The 14,350-nt window shown below is 38.5% G+C and overlaps 1 protein-coding gene across 2 annotated transcripts in view; it reads left to right on the top strand.

The window, feature by feature from the left end:
- Positions 1-14,350, top strand: part of LOC115223760 (protein kinase C-binding protein NELL1) — a 480,108-nt gene that overhangs the window by 314,068 nt on the left and 151,690 nt on the right. The window lies entirely within an intron of this gene.

The raw sequence follows: 14,350 nt of genomic DNA, 5'->3' as shown, positions 1-14,350 counted from the left end.
CAAGTTAAAGGAAAGATGGAGATGTATTGTACAACAAAATGGTTCATATTTGGTTCATCAAAAATGTAATGGTAAGTATTTATTGACCTTTTCCTTTCCTTTAAAAATCAGCACGACCTTTCCGGACAACCCAATATTATCATTTTCATCAACATTTAATATCCGTATAAATGTTATACTATTACTATAACATTTTCTGGTATAATTTTTCATATGAGAATTTACAGCCAAAAAAGAATAGGTCATCTTACACATCAAGACATCTTTGAACAACCAAAAATTCCATGTGAAATGTAGCAGGATTTTGGTAAAATAGTGATGATGTTTGAATGTTTACATTTCAGGTCTGCCATGATGTCATATAACAAAAATTTTAGTTAACTGTTAATTCTCTTTATACTTATTTTAGTGTTCATGTTAATGTGTGATTATAACCACAAATAAAGGCAAACATTAAAAATCAAATTTGAAATAATTAAACATTATTTCAAATGGAAATTTGTGGGATTTTTTTCCCTTTAGCTTTATGTAATACACATAAAGTTAAATAGCTGAGAAGGTCTTCAAAGTTATAACTAAAATAGGAACAGTAAATAACACTTACTTACAATCACTATGTACATCATGACAGCTGAAAGAATGTACTTCATTCAAGAAACCAGCGACTAGAGATGAAGATTATGTAGATCTTGGATCTCTTCAAACTGATTTAGGAACATACACTAATAGAGCCATGTCTTAGAAATGCATTAGAAAAGTCCATACTTGCCATATCTATAACATCCCCCCCCCCGGTAAAACTGGACTTCAACTTAGTGACCACTATTACACATTTCTACAGCTCTTCACCAGCTTTTCTTTTTATTTTAATATTGTACATATATAGATTTAACACTACTTGAGTTTCTACTGGCTTTCTCAGTTTTTTATGCAATGACTACAGCTTTTAGTCGGGTCATAAGGATGAGCTTCCTTGAATTTAGTTGGCATTTTATTGAGATGTCATTCAGACTAATGATCAATGTTTGTAAAACCTATTTCTTTACTACCCACCAGGGGCTAAACACAGAGAGGACAGACAAGGACAGACAAATGGATTAAGTCGATTATATCAACCCCAGTGCGTAACTGGTATTAAATTTATTGACCCCGAAAGGATGAAAGGCAAAGTCAACCTCAGCAGAATTTGAACTCAGAACATAACGGCAGACGAAATACGTCTGTGCATTTTGCCCAGCGTGCCAACATTTCTACCAGCTAAATTGTCTGCCAAATCATCAAATTCAAATATTCAATAAAATTTCTACCATTTTGTTTTGATAGTGAGAAATTTGTCTCTAGCATAAAAGAGATTAAACAAAAATTTTCAGTTTTCTGTAACACCTATATATACAGTTTTACTATGGTCTTCCTCATTTCTGTGAAACTTGCAAAAATATCTTGATTTCATTCACCAATTTTGCATAGTAGAAGTAGTGGTAGTGATGATGGTTATAGTGGCAGTGGTGGTGGTGCAAATTTCACTTTATCAGCTGACTCAACATTCCCAACAGCCACCAAAAGTTATGTAAAAATCTTCCCTCCTTGAACAGATGCCATCAGTTTATCAGGTAAATTAACACCAGATATAAGGTTAACAGCCAGGAATAGATATTCAGCTACTTAATAGTATTTGTTAGACAGCAAAGTTACTCATTCAATTAATTACTTCAATTAAAATCTGTAAGTGATTCACTACCAGCTACATTACTATCAAAGAAAATAGGAGCAATGAAGCACCATGAGTACGTATAGCATACCTTGATAAAGTAAGTATTCTGATTCATCAGACATATCTGTTATCTTGTTATAACTACATGTTTCATACTTCACAATTATTACCCAGGCTGCAAACTAAAACTGTTCTTTTCTCAAGATAAAGACTGCAGACAAATTGACACTCATCTTTAGCTGTACATGTGTCAGTGATTCTTTTTTCTTTATCGTTTGTTGTCATTTTTTTATAATGTCCATTTTTCCATACTTGCATGGATCAGATTGAGTTGTATTGAAGCAGATTTTCTGTGGCTGGATGCCCTTCCTGTCACCACTTTTTACATGTTTCCAAGCACAATAATATCAGGTCATCCCATAAGTTCTGTCTGATTTTACCTTTTTTAAAATTGAATGAAGTTTAATAGTATTTTAGAATGTCTAATGGAATTAAAAATTATTTTTATGCATTTGTGTACATTTAAACTAATGAAATATTATTTTACAGAATAATAGAATTAAAATGTCTATTATTCTGTAGAATAATAGACAGAATACTTTTTTTTACAAATATTTGCGAAGAGTTTTGGAAAGTAGTAATTTGCATAATTAAAAATAGAAAAAAAAATGAAATAAATAAATCGAGTGAGCTAGTGGTATGTTGTTAGATAAATATGAGATGATGTACTGAATGAAATGCAGATAATTCTCAATTAATTGTAATTTTCCCCTTTGTTGAGGAAAGAAATCTAAAACTTAGCAGTAATTGTTAGTGATGCTAATGAAAAATGGAATAATTTCAAGTCTTTGAGAATTAATCACACAAAATGTCTGTGTGCCTTGGATGGAAATCTGATTTTTATTTGCAGGTGATGTGGTGGTGGTGGTGGTGGTGGTGGTGGGCAGTCAGTCAGTCTTACTGACACTCACAAGGCAGTGAGCTGGCAGAATTGTTAGGACAACAGGCAGAATGCCTAGCTGCATTTTGTTTGTCTTTGCATTCTGAGTTCAAATCCCACCAAGGTTGACTTTGCCTTTCATCTTTTCAGAGTCAATAAAATAAGTACCTGTTGAGTGCTGGGGCACTGAAGTCAATCCAATCAACCTATCCTTCCCCCAAATTGTTGACTTTGTGCTAAAACACAAAAGCAATCTTGCTGGACCTCATCAGAAAAGCTGCTTTGATCAACAAAAGAAATTAAAATTTAGTATTAGTTGTTTGTAATTCTAAAGGAAGTGGGAAATAAATTCATGCACTGTGCAAGCAAACAAGGGCCCTTCTCCACAGTTCCACTTCTGCCTCGACATCATAGTCAAATCTGCATCACCAAATTTCACCTTTACCATCTTCAAAATGGGGGAATAATGTGTTTTGACACAAGCTGTTTAATTAACTGAACAACTTGCTCATTGACTTAACATGTAAGTGGCTGAGTATTCCACTGGTATGTGCACCCTTAATGTGATTCTCAGGCTGGACCAAGCATGTGGAAAAGGTGTACCATTAAATTATAAGTTCAAAAACTCCTCTGGTTGCCATTTTCCCAGTTTCATTCCTGAGTCAACCTAAGAATGCAAAGCATACTTCTTAACCATTCAAAATCATTCAGCAGCCACTTATTTACTGCTCATACATATATGTTATTACTTAGCCATTCCCTTCCTCCCTATGGAGTAAAGGCCATCACCACTTTTTCTCCCCCAACACAGAGCTGTCTTTTCTGCTTCTCTCCAGCTGTACCCCTGCTTTTTCCACTCAGTCTTAGTCTGTATTTTGCCTATATTTCTGTGTTTCCCTGGAGGATGGCTTCCTTTTCTCTGGTCCTGTTGGTTTTGAATTGTCATTGATGCTTCTGTAACTTTGTTTTTCTAGATGGAGCTGTTGGCCCTACACAAGCCCATTTTTACCCCAGGTTGGGGTTGTCTATATTAGTTTGGCCTCTATCTTTTGATCTGTCCAGTATAGGACACCCTACCATAAGATTGCATTTCACTGGCATAGTTTTTATTGTCATCGAGGTACACAAGCCCCCAGACTGCAACAACGCCTGCATATTGTATATTATGCAAGTTTAAGGGAAGACAACTCTGATTACAATACACAAACATTGCATTGTGCCTTCAAGCAAGACACTTTTTGTTTACCTCAATCTGCCACTCCTCTTCATAGCTGAGTTGTCAAGAAGGTCATCCAGCATTCAAATACTTAACTTAAACAATTTGAACATGTAAAAATAAAAAAAAGAGAGATGATATCAAAGTTATGCAAGCGTGGGAAAAAGAATTTATAATTGTAATAAAAATGTACAGACAAATTTATTCAAAAAGTTACATGGTACATTGAGGTGTTGATAAATACACAAACAATATAAATTATTGAAATTCGTTTCAAAGGAGGAATGACATGCATTGTATAAACTTTATAATTTAATTCATGAAACCACATTTTGTCAGTCTTGAGCCAAGTACTACTGCCTTTCCTTAAAAATGATACATTTCATATGTTTTTGTGATTCCTTGTATTAATTAGTTCTGCAAGTTTCTGCTTGACCAAATCTAAGTGCACAGATGTGATGAAGTTTACTTTCTTTTTGTGTTAAACTTATTTTACCAATTCCAACACTTCGTAAACATTATGCGGTTCATAGCTTTGTAAATTTCTTGGTGAAAAATTTCTGCAAAGAAATATTTGTTTCAACAACATATTTGCTTCAAACAACATTTACTCAGTGTATATTACCAAGAGGTAGGTGATATATGGAAACCTGTAGATATTCAACTGGCTATACAAGTTTAACACCATCACCTGATACATGGGTGTCTTTTACGCATCCTCTCTGTTATAGGATGTGTTTGAGTCAGGGCTCATCTCTGAAAATAACTTTCTCTTAATCAGCCTTGGAAGCCTTGAAAAAATTCAAAAACCATATATAGTGCTATTCTTCTATTTCGTGTTACAGCTAGAGGGAGAGAGGGCTGCACCAGTTCTCAGTTGGTACTCATTATTAGATTGGAGCAACTGTGCTTTGCTCAAAAACACAATGCACTCCCACCTTGTCTTGAAATTAAACCCACAATTTTACAATCATGAACCCAACATCCTAACCTGTAAGGCGCATACCTGCTAAGTACCACTACCCATATCCCTCTTTATCTAAGTATCATTGCTGATATCCACAATTACCTTCATTACTGATATCTACTGTTACTTAAGTTTCATTATAGATATTGCTGGCATACTTTAGATTGTAGACAATATTAATGAGAGCCTTTTTATGGCTATTATTTTCTGAGATATTACTGAGGATTTTCTCCTTACGTTGTTAGATGGGACTGTGTTTATTCATTCATTGTTAGGATTTTTTTTTTTTTTACTGCTGAACGTCTTTCCTAAAAATTCAAATGGAAATTGTATTTAAGACACCAGTGCCAGTGACATGTAAAAAGCACTGTCCAAACGTGGCAGATACTAGCGTCACCTGACTGGCATCCGTGTCGGTGACATGTAAAAGTACCAACCGATCGTGGCTGTTTGCCAGACTCCCCTGGCTCCTGTGCTGATGGCACGTAAAAAACACCCACTACACTCATGGAGTGGTTGGCATTAGGAAGGGCATCCAGCTGTAGAAACACTGCCAAATCAGACTAGAGCTTGGTGCAGCCTCCATGGCTTACCAGACCCCGGTTGAACCGTCCAACCCATGCTAGCATGGAAAACGGACGTTAAATGATGATGATGATGATGATGAACTACTCAACTGTTTAGTGGTAAAGCCTATTGTGGCAGAAGAGTTCTTTGTTTCGTTTTCCTGTCTATGCAAGGCTGATTTCATGTGGAATCAGCCTTGTTGAAGTAGACCTATTATCAAAGAAAGTCTAGACATGCCCAATCTAGATTTTCAGGCATAAATTACTTCAAACTACATTATCCAAAGAGCACCTTTCTCTTTTTATCAAAACAAAAAAGAAGACTACTATGTGAGTGATTTGAGAAAGATTTAGTCATTATTTCTTGTAGGTTGAGTGACCACATTGAGGCCCTCTCCTCATTGGCTGGCATGCTCAAAAGAAACAATACAATAGCTGAAGTAGCAAGGTTTGAACTCCTGACCATGTGGTCAGTAGTCCAACACTTTAGCTCCACAACTATAACAATCACAACAGTGATTCCTAATGATTTAAGTAGATTATATAAATTAACCACTTGAGGATTGATACAGAAAAATACATATTGTAGACAAAATGTTTGTAACCACATTGATTATTTGAGAGCTTTTCTTTCCATTTTTTTAGTTTTTATGATTTTTGTTGTTTTTTTTTTCAAGGTGGTGGTTATAAAAAAAATATTTGCATCCCTTATTTTAAACTTTTGGCTTGGAACCAGAAGTGAAATGTCAGATAAAGTTCTTTTGAGGAAAAACTGCACGAATAATCCTAGACATGATGTTACAGGTTTGGCAGAAGTCAGAAAATATAACTGTCTGAAACAGACATTGAGATTACTTCTACAACAATGTTGTTTGTGTTGTTGCTCTTGCTACAGTTATTGCTTTTACATTTTTTTAAAAACTTTAAAAACCGTTAGATTCACTTCAACATTTAAGTTTAATTTGTCAAAATATTTTCGTCGCTTTGAGACCACAACCTGTTCACTGACAAAATTCCGTGCTGCATCTCAGAATTTTGTCAGTGAACAGGTTGCAGTCTCAAAGCGATGAAAATATTTTGACAAATTAAATTTAAATGTTGAAGTGAATCTAACGGTTTTTGTGTGTTTCTTAAATGGCTTATAAACACCTTTCACGCTGCAATTGTTTTCGTTCCAGCACATGATCTCAGATCAGGTCACTTGCTATGCAAGTACATCTCCGTGAAAACTTTTATTTCATCAATTAATAATGATTCTTAAACAGAACTTAAGATAGAGGCAAGCAATGGTGTATTCCACTAGCTTAATATTCATGAAACACTGGCTAACTAAAACATTTCCCTTCTTTTTAAGCGTTAAACTAATACAGCATGTGTTAAAATCTGTCTCTCCTGTGTTGTCTTCTTTTTGTACTCATTGCCTTAACATACAGCATTAATGAAATTAATCAGAAGACTATTACATATAAAACACTAATCAATCAGTTCTAATGCAATCAAAAAGTTTTGATGCGATCAATCAGTTTTGATGTGATCGATCAGTTTTAATGTGAAGCAGAAACTTCTGGGACGAGTTCATGTAAAGTTTCAAGTGCTTCTGGCTGATGAGATACATCGAAACAGAATCTTTTGTGCCAATGAGCCAAGTATGTTATAAAAACAGTCATCGTAAAAGAGAGAAGTTCTCCTGTGACATACACAACAGCAACTAGCATATTTGCATTTGAATCTCCTTGAAAGTATTAAGAATAAATATGCAAACCATCATTTCAGATCTCGGTGTATACACACTTTACTCTTTTACTTGTTTCAGTCATTTGACTGTGGCCATGCTGGAGCACCGCCTTTAGTCAAGCAAATCAACCCCAGGACTTATTCTTTGTAAGCCTACTACTTATTCTATCAGTCTCTTTTGCCAAACCGCTAAGTTACGGGGACGTAAACACACCAGCATCGGTTGTCAAGCGATGTTGGGGGGATAGACACAGATATAAGCACATGCATATATATATATATATACATATATACGACAGGCTTCTTTCAATTTCCGTCTACCAAATCCACTCACAAGGCTTTGGTTGGCCTGAGGCTATAGTAAAAGACACTTGCCCAAGATGCCACACAGTGGGAATGAACCTGGAACTATGTGGTTGGTAAGCAATACTACTTACCACACAGCCACTCCTGCAAATAACAATTGTTTAATCAATGTTAGGGATGGTAAAAAAACCCAACTCTTACTGCTCTATGTTCCTATATAACTGAGGATGCCATTGGATTTCTTTTGTTTGCAATACATTCTAGATAGGATCTCACTGCACCTATTTTGACCCTCTCTCCATTCCTCTTTTGTGCAACTCACCGGTACAGGATCCATTTCCTTTTCATTCACTGTGCCACCACCCTCATCACTCCAGCCCATCTTATTTCCTGTATATAGGTGGCTACATCAGACCCCTCATTTACAGCTCACTCTACTTTCACCCTGCCCTCCTGTACAGCCTGACCCCGGTCTCATGTCAATCTCTCTACCAGCATACTTGTATTTCTTTCCTTTCACACATCCTGGATCTCCGTCATCACTCTGTCTCCTGGGTCACATAGGCTTCTGTCACCTCCCTGCCATCTCAGTCATGTTGCCTTGTATACATGTACCTCTCTCAAAATACTGAATTCTCTCATCAGTCCATCACTTATCCCATATCTCTCTCATCACTATCATTTACTCTTCTGTCACTCAAGTTTTTCATGCTGTAAAGAGGCAAGCAAGACAGCAGAGATGTAGAGATGTGAGGTTCTTTTAGTCATGACAAAAACATGCTTACATTATTTACATTATTCACATTCGACGGATATTTGTCCTCATCTTGTTTGTTGTTGTTAACACATTTTGGCTGATATACCCTCCAGTCTTCATCGGGTGTCTTGGGGAAATTTCAAACCTGGCTTCTCATTCCTAAGGTATTTTTCGATGTTATTATTATTATTATTATTGTTGTTATTATTATTATTATTATATTTATTATTATTATTATTATTATTATTATTATTATCTTTTTTTTCTTCTTTCAAATTTGCTTCCATTTCTTGCCGAGTGTCTTCCCGACTCCTAGGGCAGAGAAACTCATAGTATACATTGGTAGTCCATTACACTAAACTCACTAGTTCGTTCATTTTTTTTTTTTTAAGTTAAATTAAAATACATCGACAATGCTCTTCTCAATACGTGTGATGTACCAGTTAAGACAATCTTTTGCACTTCTTGCAGGGATGGTAAGCCAGGGATCATTCTCATATAATTTTCGGTTCCCTTCTTGATCATTCCTAGTGCTCCTACGATCACTGGTATTGTAACCGCCTTGAGATGCCACATTTTCTCAATTTCAATGTGTAGGTCTTTATACTTTCTGAGCTTGTCAAACTCTTTCACTGAGATATTATAATCACAAGGGATGCTCATGTCGATCAATAAGCAAACTTTATTGTTTTGGTCTTTCACAACAATATCTGGTTTATTGGCCTTGATGGTTCGGTCTGTATGTACTGGAAAGTCCCACAGAATGGTTACATTTTCTCCTTCAGTTACAGCCTCAGGGTGGTGATTATACCACTTGTCGGCAGTTTTGATATTGTAATGCCGACTTATTAGCCAGTGTAGATATTGGCCAACTCTGTCATGTCTTAATTTATACTCCACTGGTGCTAAAACTTTACATCCAGAGATTAGGTGGTCCACTGTTTCAATCATGTCGTTGCAGAATCGGCATTTTGGGTCTGCTCCATTTTTCATCACATTGGCCTGGTAGTTCCGGGTTAATAGGCTTTGATCTTGAGCAGCCAGGATGAAACCTTCACTCTCTGCTTTTAGCCCTGAGCTCCGTAGCCACTGATGGGTTTGCTTCTGGTCAACATCAGCTTGTTTGCTGCGGGACACATATTTGCCGTGCAGAGGTTTCTCCTCCCACCTATCAGCCAATTGCTCGTGCGCTTTTTTCGTTGCCATTATTTTCACCTTCTTTGCAACAATAGTTGCTGTACTTCCCTCGGGTTGTTCAGTTTGGGTATCCTGCACGAGATCAATAGCAAATTTTTTGCTTTCCTTTATGATAGAATGAAGCTTCTTTCATCTCTCGTGATTTTCCATGAGCTTTAGCATCCAGTCATTTGTTATTTCGAGATATTTGGCCAGTCCAATTGTGGTTGTTTTGTAAGCTAATTCAAATTGGATCAGGCCTCGACCTCCTTGGGCTCTGGGAAGGTAAAGGCGATCTACGTCTGCCTTTGGGTGGTGCATCCTATTACAACTCAGCAGCTTGCGTATTTTCCTATCTATATTCTTTACTTCACTCATATTTCAGTTCAACACATTGTAGCTATAAGTAACAACTGGAACTGCTAAGGAATTTATAGCTAACACCTTGTTACGTGCATTTAGTTCAGATTTCAGGACTGCACGAACTCTCCTATAACATTCCTTCCTGATCTTCCATTTCATGCTTGCATGCTGAATACCAGAGCCTTCATTTATCCCTAAATATTTGTAAGTTTGTTCTTGCTCAAGCTCTCTTATGACTGTGTCAACATCTAACACGACTGAATTTGTGGTCTTCACTTTCCCTTTCTGGAAAGTGGCCTTGGCACACTTTTCAAGTCCAAACTCCATCCCGATGTCATCGCTGAATGCTTTCACAGTGCGCAATAGGCCTTCAAGTTCATTATTGTCTTTACCATAAAGTTTTAAGTCATCCATATAAAATAGATGGCTTATTTTTTTATTGGCAATTTTATACCCATACCCTGTTCTGTTTAATTCACTTGTAAGGGGTATTAGGGCTATGCAGAATATTAAAGGTGAAAGTGAGTTACCGTGATAAATTCCACAGTTGATGTTTATATTTTCTGAGGCAAGTACTCCATTAGAGTGGTATAATTGGAGATTCGTATTCCACAACGACATATTGTGCTTCAGGAAGTTTGAAATCACAGGGGAAATTTTGAAGATGTCCAGCGATCTCAAGATCCATGGATGCGGTATACTGTCGAAGGCCATTTTATAGTCAATTCATGCGGAGCTGAGATTTCTGCGCTTGTTGTGACAGTTCTCAAGGATCATACGATTAATTAGCAGTTGATCTTTGCATCCGTATGAGCCTCGGCGGCACCCTTTTTGTTCAATGGGGAAAATATCATTCTTCTCCATGAATGCGTATGTTTTCTCTGCCAGGATAGATGTTAGGATTTTATATGTGGTGGATAGACAGGTTATAGGCCGATAGTTTTTTGGAAGGTTGGTTTCGTTATTCTTTGGGAGTAGGTAAGTAATACCACTTGCTAACCATTCAGGTGTTTTCTTTGGGTCTCTCATAATTCCATTGAGCAGCTGAACTAGCTCACCGTATGCGCATGGGAGCGATGCGAGCCAGAAATTCGGCACCCTATCTTTACCGGGGGATTTCCAATTATGGGCCTTCGTGAGTGCCTTTCTTAGGTCTGCTATTGTGATGTCTTCCCATGCTTGTTGTTGTAAATTTTGGTAGGATCCTTCAGTTTGTATAATCCAGTCTGCATTTATGTTGTACGTCTTCTTGTCACTCCAAATCCTTTTCCAAAAGTTTTGAACTTCTTCCATGGTTACTTTAACGGTTACTTTCTCCTTCCCTATTTCTCTGTAGAATTTTTTGGCACTGGATGTGAACAGCTTATTTTGCTTGTAAAACTTGTTTCTCTTCTCAAATCTTCGTATTCTTTGGGCTTTTGCTTGGACTTTTTGTTTCAGCGTTTCTTTTATTGATATCAGTTCTTCTCTTGGTGAGGATCCAAATTTTCTCTTCATCTTTTTTCCTGTTCTGGATCTTACATCATTTCCACATATTAGTTCATTTAATATTGATATTTCCCCTCTCATAAATTCAATCTCTTTTTCAATTTTACTTCTCCAGGTTTGATTTCTTCCCAGGTTTGGTTTTCTTTGTTTTTTCGGAGGCATACAGCTGGTTTCAATTGCCCTAGCATACTATTATTATTATTATTATTATTATTATTATTATTATTATTATTATTATTACTATTATTATTATTATTATTATTATCATTATTATTATTATTATTATTATTATTATTATTATTATTATTACTATTGTTCAGGTCATTGCTTGGAATTAAACTCGGAATCTTGGGGTTAAGATCACAGGCTACTAACCCCAAGATTCCAAGTTCGATTCCAAGCAGTGACCTGAACAATAACAATAATAATAATAATAATAATAATAATAATAACATCGAAAAATACCTTAGGAATGAGAACCCAGGTTCGAAATTTCCCCAAGACACCTGAAGAAGGCTGGAGGATATATCAGCCGTTAACAACAAGCAAGATGGGGACAAATATCCATCAAATGTAAATAATGTAAATAATTCCTCATCTCTTAATTATCATCATCATCATCATCATCATTTAGCGTCCGCTTTCCATGCTAGCATGGGTTGGATGGGTCAACTGAGGTCTGTGAAGCTGGAAGGCTTCGTCAGGCCCAGTCAGATCTGGCAGTGTTTCTACGGCTGGATGCCCTTCCTAACGCCAACCACTCCGCGAGTGTAGTGGGTGTTTTTTACGTGCCACCTGCACAGGTGCCAGACAGAGCTGGCAAACGGCCACAAACGGATGGTGCTTTTACGTGTCACCGGCACGGGGCCAGACAGAGCTGGCAAACGGCCACGAACGGATGGTGCTTTTACGTGCCACCGACACGGGGGCCAGACAGAGCTGGCAAACGGCCACGAACGGATGGTGCTTTTACGTGCCACCGACACGGGGCCAGACAGAGCGGCAAACGGCCATGGACAGTGCTTTTACGTGCACGGCACGGGGCCAGGCGAGCTGGAACGAACACGAACGGATGGTGCTTTTACGTGCCACCGACAGGGGGCCAGACAGAGGCAAACGGCCACGAACGGATGGTGCTTTTACGTGCACCGACACGGGGGGCTGAGGCTGGCAACGAACACGAACGGATGGTGCTTTTACGTGCCACCGACACGGGGGCCAGACAGAGCTGGCAAACGGCCACGAGCGAATGGTGCTTTTACGTATCACTGACACGGGTGCCAGACGAGGCTGGCAACGAACACAAACGGATGGTGCTTTTACGTGCCACCAACACGGGGCTAGACAGAGCTGGCAAACGGCCATGAATGGACAGTGCTTTTACGTGTCACCGGCACGGGGCCAGGCGAGGCTGGCAACGAACACGAACGGATGGTGCTTTTACGTGCCACCGACACGGGGGCCAGACAGAGCTGGCAAACGGCCACGAGCGAATGGTGCTTTTACGTATCACTGACACGGGTGCCAGACGAGGCTGGCAACGAACACGAACGGATGGTGCTTTTACGTGCCACCAACACGGGGGCCAGACAGAGCTGGCAAACGGCCACGAGCGAATGGTGCTTTTACGTATCACTGACACGGGTGCCAGACGAGGCTGGCAACGAACACAAACGGATGGTGCTTTTACGTGCCACCGACACGGGGGCCAGACAGAGCTGGCAAACGGCCACGAGCGAATGGTGCTTTTACGTATCACTGACACGGGTGCCAGACGAGGCTGGCAACGAACACAAACGGATGGTGCTTTTACGTGCCACCGACACGGGGGCCAGACAGAGCTGGCAAACGGCCACGAGCGAATGGTGCTTTTACGTATCACTGACACGGGTGCCAGACGAGGCTGGCAGTGGACACGAACGGATGGGTCACTTAACACCGGCTTTCTGATATAACTAGATAGAACTATAAAAACATGGTTAGCTCTCTAGTGCTGATGTCACCCCCAAAAAAACACTTAACATCCTCTGTTAAGTGTGAAGTTGTGAAGGGGGGTCGCTTTAGTTTTGTTAAAGATATGACACCTCTCTAGTATTAGTGGGATGGAAAAGCACCCAGTACACTCTTCAAAGTGAGTAGTTTCAACCTGCAGACACCAAACCAAAATATAATACAAATAAAATGAAATACTCTCAACCACTCTAGGTAAGCAGACCCTTCCAGTCAATGCCAGCATGACCAACAGACATAAATGATGAGTAGGAGGATGATGACAACAATCAGGACAATATGAAGGTGAAAGGGTCATTGGAAAGAGAAGCTAGTACTTGGCACCATTCGTGCAAAATGTGCTTTCCGAAACTAAGAAATAATGTTTATGCAATACGTGACATTTCTGCTCACATTTGAGATATATTTTAACCCTTTATCATTCAGATTTCTCTGTAAAATCTAATGCTTATCTATTCATATTGTTTTGAATTACTCAGACATTATCTTGTAGCTTCAAGATTTCGATGATTTGGTTGGTTATTTTAAAAATAACACTGTAAGGCAGGTGTGATAAGCCTGATCTGGTCAATTTGAACATAAAGCATGTAGAATAATTGGGCCAGATATGGCCAGTTTAAATACTAACGGGTTAAACCATTTATTATCATATTAATAGTTATTTCCAAGCTAATATGGCAGTCCAGAAATGTAGGATGAATGCTGCCATTGATTAGCTCCGGGAGGCCATCACCTCTAGCTAGCTATGTGACACACGAACCTGTGTCCATTATAACCTTCGAACAGGGGAGGTCAGCCACTTTCCTTTGCTGATCAGGCATCTGCAGACTAGTTTCAGGGTATTTGCCCCTTATCAATGCAGAGTTTGTGTGTCACATAGCTAGCTAGTGGTGATGGCCTCTTGGAGCTAATCAATGGCAGCATTCATCCTATATTTCTGGACTGCCATATTAGCTTGGCGATAACTATTAATATCCAGTACCACTGCCGTAGTTTCCTTTAGAGAGACTTAGAAATAATAAGATTCCCATTTATTATCAACTTTCTGTGTATTTATTTATTTATTTATTAACATTGCCATGAAACTTCAGGAATAAATTTCTTTCTCCATTATTC

Source organism: Octopus sinensis, linkage group LG2 (assembly GCF_006345805.1).
Source record: "Octopus sinensis linkage group LG2, ASM634580v1, whole genome shotgun sequence".
In the NCBI taxonomy this organism is placed as follows: domain Eukaryota; kingdom Metazoa; phylum Mollusca; class Cephalopoda; order Octopoda; family Octopodidae; genus Octopus; species Octopus sinensis.
The sequence above is the reverse complement of the archived record's forward strand: the minus strand, read 5'-3'. Positions and strand labels throughout refer to the sequence as shown.